General features: G+C 46.1%; 1 pseudogene across 1 annotated transcript; it reads right to left on the bottom strand.

Moving 5' to 3' along the window:
* Positions 1-2,875: 2,875 nt before the first annotated feature.
* LOC310778787 (torsin-2A pseudogene) lies at positions 2,876-3,835 on the bottom strand (annotated as a pseudogene). Its single transcript has one exon. The product of its transcript is annotated as a torsin-2A pseudogene (transcript).
* Positions 3,836-6,182: the final 2,347 nt, after the last annotated feature.

The following is a 6,182-nucleotide window of genomic DNA, read 5'->3' on the forward strand; positions in this document are numbered from 1 at the left end:
ACAGACTTTGTGATATCAGCAAATATCACACCGTTGTCCAAATAGTCGATATAATAATCGTATTGTGATGAAACCTGTGATTCCCACCCCTACTCTCAGGCTGGCATCTCGGTCTGTGTCGTCAGGACTCAGTATGAGGATCTGTCTGCTGGCCATGGCCTGCCTCATCTACCCGGTGGTGATGGTGTCCTTCAAGCAGATGACCGAGTGGATCCAGAACTACGCCTTCAACCTGAGGGAGAAGACTGAGGACCTGAAGCGCCAGAGACGCCTGGCTGAAGATCTCCTGCACCAGATGCTACCCAAGTCAGTGGCCAAGCAGCTCCGCCAGCAGAAACATGTGGAAGCAGAGAGCTATGAAAAGGTTTGTACATTAGTCAAGAGTAGAGAGTACCCCAGGGGATGATGTGTTTTCGTAGGCCAACCCAGAAGTCATGCATTTCCTTGTTCCCTCATCGGTCCATGGGATTTTTGTATGGGGATTTTGGTTAAATGCCTGAAATAATGTCTGTGGTTAACAAAAGTTTGGAACGGTGAACTTTGCATTCACAAGGTCATCTTCACAAATGAGGAACACTGTTATGTCCCAGCAAACTAGATTATCAGGCCGCTATCTAGTTTAACCAAAATCCCATACAAGGATCCCATTGACTTCCCGACGAGGGAACCAGAAAGTGCTAACATCAGGGGCAGGTTTTAGGATTCATTCCTGCGCTACTCTATCCAGCCCCACAACAGCTGCTGCTGAGGTTCTTCAGTTAGTTCACTTTGATTGTCCATGAGGGAAGGCTCAATGTCTACAACACAATAACACTGACACAATACTGTCCATGAGGGAAGGTACAATGTCTACAACACAATAACACTGACACAATATATTTCTACAAAAAGGTCAATCCAATCTAAATACGAAGGATAAATGGTGGCAGAAAGAATGGGTGTGCAAAGATATTGAAGTGAACCACCGTCATGGAACGTATGCTTCATTCTGTTTCTTTCCTCTTTTCCACTGTATTGCGACTTACTACCATTAAGAGCAAACACAATGCCAAACAACCTATATTACCCATATTTTTTAAAGCAGCCAATATAATAACCTTTTCCCGTTGATGCTCCTCCCCGTTCACTTTTAATATTGAACCAAACAAACACGTGGAGCTTATGATGTTAAGAAATGGTATTGCTGCAATAAGCTACCATGGCAAGATCTGCCAAACATGCTGAATTAACATGTGTGCTTGCTGTCTTTGTTGCTATTGTTGGCGTAATTACCTATAATTGCCCTGTTCCATATTCATCAGGAGATAAAACAGGTGATACTGGTGAAAATTGCGTCTGGCTTATTGAAGAGGTTTGAAGCAGCTGTACCAAAAGCACCCTGCTTGGGTTATTACTGAATAATAAGATTGGGTATTTTTTTTATTTTTTTTGTGATGAAATATTTTTTATTTTCTTTCAGGAGAGCAAGACTTTAACCTCCATGACATGAATACAAGTAGATATATACATGTGCAGCAATATACACATATAAGCATATCATGCAAGCATTAGCCCACTCTCCCCTCATTTTGATACAGATTTGCAGTCTGGGCACTGGAGTATTCTGGCAAGAAAATGTAAAAGCAAAGTAAGAATATAGCCGCAAGCGGCAATACCATGGGGTTCAAGCCTTGAACAAATGCCTTGAACACCGGGAAAAAAGAAAAGCACTCGAGGAACTGATGACATCACAACTGCTTGATGACATCACAGCCTTCTTCAGGGTACCCTGAAGAAGGCTGGGTACCCTGAAGAAGGCTGTTTGTGCCGCTACGCGTGGGTCATGTATGTCCCAGCTCTTTTACCATGCACTAGCTATGTTTTTAAACTTTTCAAAATGATATAGCCATCTAAGTAAATAAAGGCTTTTTACTTTCTGCCAGAAGAGTGCCTTGGACCTTTCTTCTTTTTTAACCTTTGTGATCCTCACCAAAGAGCACCTTCACCACACCAGAGCACCTTCACCACACCAGAGCACCTTCACCACACCAGAGCACCTTCACCACACCAGAGCACCTTCACCACACCGGAGCACCTTCACCACACCAGGGCACCTTCACCACACCAGAGCACCTTCACACCACTTTTGGACTTTCGAGCACTCTGGACCTTTTGTCTTCCATTATACAGTTTCTATCCAGAGTTGAGCAGCAGTTTGTGCGAGAGGAGCATGGAGAGGAGCATGGAGAGGAGCATGGAGAGGAGTTGCAGCGAGCGCGTCGACACGATGAAAGGAAATGAAATGGCAGGGGGAGTCAACAACAGATGGAGATTGTGCATCAACCCTGGACACATTACAGTGAAAGAACATGTGTGCAGCCCGGATATCAAACTAAGTTCATATTACTTTGCCCAGAGAGTTTTCCCAAGTCATTTGTGATTGTGTAAACTTACATGCCTCATGGCTAACGTTAATGCGTCACAAGCACTCAGTGAGCGAGTCAGACATTTATTATTATTATTATACCAACAATGCACCATGTGACGACTAATCGACGTTGACTCCACTTTGTTGATAGAAAAGGAGTTGTGCAAACCCCTACTTGAGAGTCTGGTAAAGCCCTGTACACACAGAGCAGACTGGGGTTTCTGGTTAGGTGCACTTCAGAGTCTGGTAAAGCCCCGGTGTTTTCGGGGAAACTCCGGGCTGACAGCAGTGCAGCTGAAATGTTAAAGGGATATAGGCTATAGACGAGACGGCCTGACACCAAGCTCCAGAGTGCTGCTCTGTCTGACCTCTCTGTGGAAAAGGCTAATATCCATTCAGCCCTGTTCCTTCTCAACGTTTCCCCAGCTCGTCGCCGGGGAGAACTTTCCCTTTCCATCCACTGCTCACTCACAGGAACAGGTTGATCTTGGCTGGGACGGCCTTGCAGCCCGTGGTGGAGAAGTAGTGTCCTTTCTCGGGAGCATAGATCAAGTCGCCCCCTACAGCCTCGGCCACGTCACTGCGCCAGCACCGGCCCAGCTGGCACAGCTGGCGGTGGGCGCAGCGCTCCACGTGGCGCCGTGTCAGCGGCAGGAAGGGAACGAAGCGGGTGACCAGCTTCTGCTGGATGATGGTGGAGTGGTAGAAACCACTTGTGCTGCTGTTGTAAACTGTCTCTGCGATGGCATCGTGAAGGTCGGCCAGCCCAATCTCCTCTCGGTCCCGGCCAGCCTGCCGGTAGTCCAGGGCAAGCTGGTTGATCACATTTTCCCCCGTGGTGCTGATGAAGACGTAGATGGCCTTGCGGTAGTTGGTGCCGTACACCACGTGTGAGGGGCTGAGGAAGGGCTCCAGGGCGTCCACCACGCCGGGCACCATCTTCTCCATCTCGTCAAAAATGAAGAGGGAGCGGGCGCACGCCATCAGGTTCGCCGTCAGCCAGGTCCTCAACTCCCGCCTGTACTGCTCCACGCGGGCAGGTGAGGAGAAGTGGTGCGCGGGCAGAAACTGCTGGATGTACGGGCTGCTCATGCCCGAGCTGTACAGGTGCCTGCCCAGCATGGAGCTGACCAGCGTCTTCCCTGTACCGGACGAGCCGTGGAAGGACAGCACCAGGGGCCGGTCAGGGCTTTTATTCTGAAGGAAGTTAGCCACTTCCTCTGACACGATGTCCTGTGCCAGATGTTGTCCATACACATTCTTGTACAGGTCCCACTCCAAGTCTCTGATATTGGGCTTGAAGTGGCAGTCGCAGCTGTGGGACAGAGAGCAGTAAAGTGTGTGGAAGACAAAGCAGGCTGGCTGGGTACACAGCAGCAGAATCAGAGGCAGTGCCAGAACCCACACTGTCCCCGTCCATGTTGGCATTTTCAGTGTGGCCACTAGGGGCCGAGGCACCTATCTATAAGAGGGTCTGTCCGTATGTATGTCTGTCCGTCATCAGTGATTTCACTCGAGCAATTGTGATGTCATCGGTTACGATGTAGGAAGTAGGTGATGATGTCATCAGTGATGTCCGTCGAGCAATTGTGATGTCATTGGTGACGATGTGGAATGAATCAATAAAAAAAGTAATCAGTCATCACTGATGTGATGTCATCAGTGACAATGTCTTGAGTGATGTCACTCGAGCAATTTTGATATCATTGGTGATGATGTCATCAGTGATAATGTCATCGGTGATGTCACTGCAGCATGTGATGCACTTGAAATTGTGATGTCATCAGAGATTTCACTCCCGTAATTGTGATGTCATCAGTGATGATGTCATCGGACTCCCTAAAAACTTGACTGCGTCGAAGCCAGACGCTGAAATCTCTATTAACGGAGGACCCCTTCACGAAGGTGAAGGCGCGTTGCTCAGGAGGGATGAGGAGTGGAGGAACATGAGCCAAGATTGAGGAGGTGTGAGAAACACCGGAAACTTGCAAGAGGAAGAAGAACCAGGTCTAGAGTGAGAGTGAGACTAACTGTGAGAGGCAGCAGCAATGTGCCGCAATGCATCTAGTCTGCCGGAAAGCCATTAGAAGAAGAGGAAGAAGAAGAAGAGGAGGCGGTAATGCAACAAAGGATGCCAACTGCCAGAAAACACCACAGAAGAAGAAGACATGCCATTAGACTCAATATTTACTCAATGATTTACCTTTTACTTCAGAACAAGAACAGACAATATCACATTAAATATTTTGTCTGAAAGTGACAGTCTCCGAGTAATTTAGCGAAAAGTGTTACAATTGTGCAACTTCTCCAGAGCTTAATTTACTGTAGAGTAGCTCAGCTCACCACATTGCAGGGTCCCTGACAATACTGACCTCCCTGACAATACTGACCTGCAGTGTCCCTGACAATACTGACCTCCCTGACAATACTGACCTGCAGTGTCCCTGACAATACTGACCTCCCTGACAATACTGACCTGCAGAGTCCCTGACAATACTGACCTGCAGGGTCCCTGACAATGCTGACCTGTAGGGTCCCTGACAATACTGACCTGTAGGGTCTCTGACAATACTGACCTGTAGGGTCTCTGACAATACTGACCTGCAGTGTCCCTGACAATACTGAAAAATTTGGGGGGTTGGAAGCCAGATTTAGAGGAATATCTAATTTTAAATTATCAGACTGAGCAGGTGTAACCATAAGGCTATTTTCCAAACTGCTCAGCCTCCTGGAAAGATCCATAATCACCAGACTAAGTACATTGCCACTGCCCAGGCTCAATGGACTTGACAAAAAAGGGAGACCACATGTTTCAAAGCAATGTAACACAATGTTTATTTTGGCTGGTATTGCCTTTTCAGAAGGTAGAAATCTTTCCTCTAGAGCAGGGGTTCCCAACCTTTTTTGTGCCAAGGACTGGTAGATACATGGGGAAAAAAAGTCGCGGACCGGTTGTCAATTCTAATGGTTTTAGTTATATATATTTACTCACCAGGTGGCGACAAAGGGTAAATAACAGCCTTTTGTGTTGTACTGTATGTAGCCTATACAGTATTTATGTTTTTGTTTTAACTACAAACATACATAAACGTAAACTTGAAACTATGTTTCAACTACCATACACAGCCTATAATAATATAGCCTATGTTTATTAAAAAAAAAAAAAAAAATTACCTCTCAAAAATCTGAGGGGGCAATTGCCCCCTCAGTTACAATGGGCATGACGCTTCTGCCTCTGACAATACTGACCTGCAGGGTCCCTGACAATCTGGAGGCACGGGACAGAAGTCTAGAGCTATAGAGCTCTTCTATTCTATTATTTTGCTCATAGACATTTTATAGGAGTCTGCACTTTGGAGGGCGTGGCCTTTTTGCCCTGTCATCGCCATTCTTAATGTTCTTTTAATTCATTGACTGAGGTTCCACATTGATTAGGCCTATTCATGAAAATCCTTATAAATGACTGCACAATCTCAATAATTAAAGGCATGGTTGGTTGCAGATCATTAATTACATGCTTGCTTATACATTCATTTGTAGTTGTTTCAGAGATGTATTTTCTGTATTGTCGAAATACAAACTTGTGAAATACAAGATATTTTGTTGTCACCACCTGCATTTTGTTGATACATTTGCTCAGTTTGTAGCACAAGATGCTAACAAATCTTTCACAAGATGTATTTTTTTACCCAATTTTCATTTTCTCCATTTTCTGGCTTTCCCAGGTTACCATCTTTTTCTCTGACATTGTGGGCTTCACCTCCATCTCCGCTTC

Source organism: Poromitra crassiceps (assembly GCF_964638095.1).
Source record: "Poromitra crassiceps genome assembly, chromosome: 6".
NCBI lineage: Eukaryota > Metazoa > Chordata > Actinopteri > Beryciformes > Melamphaidae > Poromitra > Poromitra crassiceps.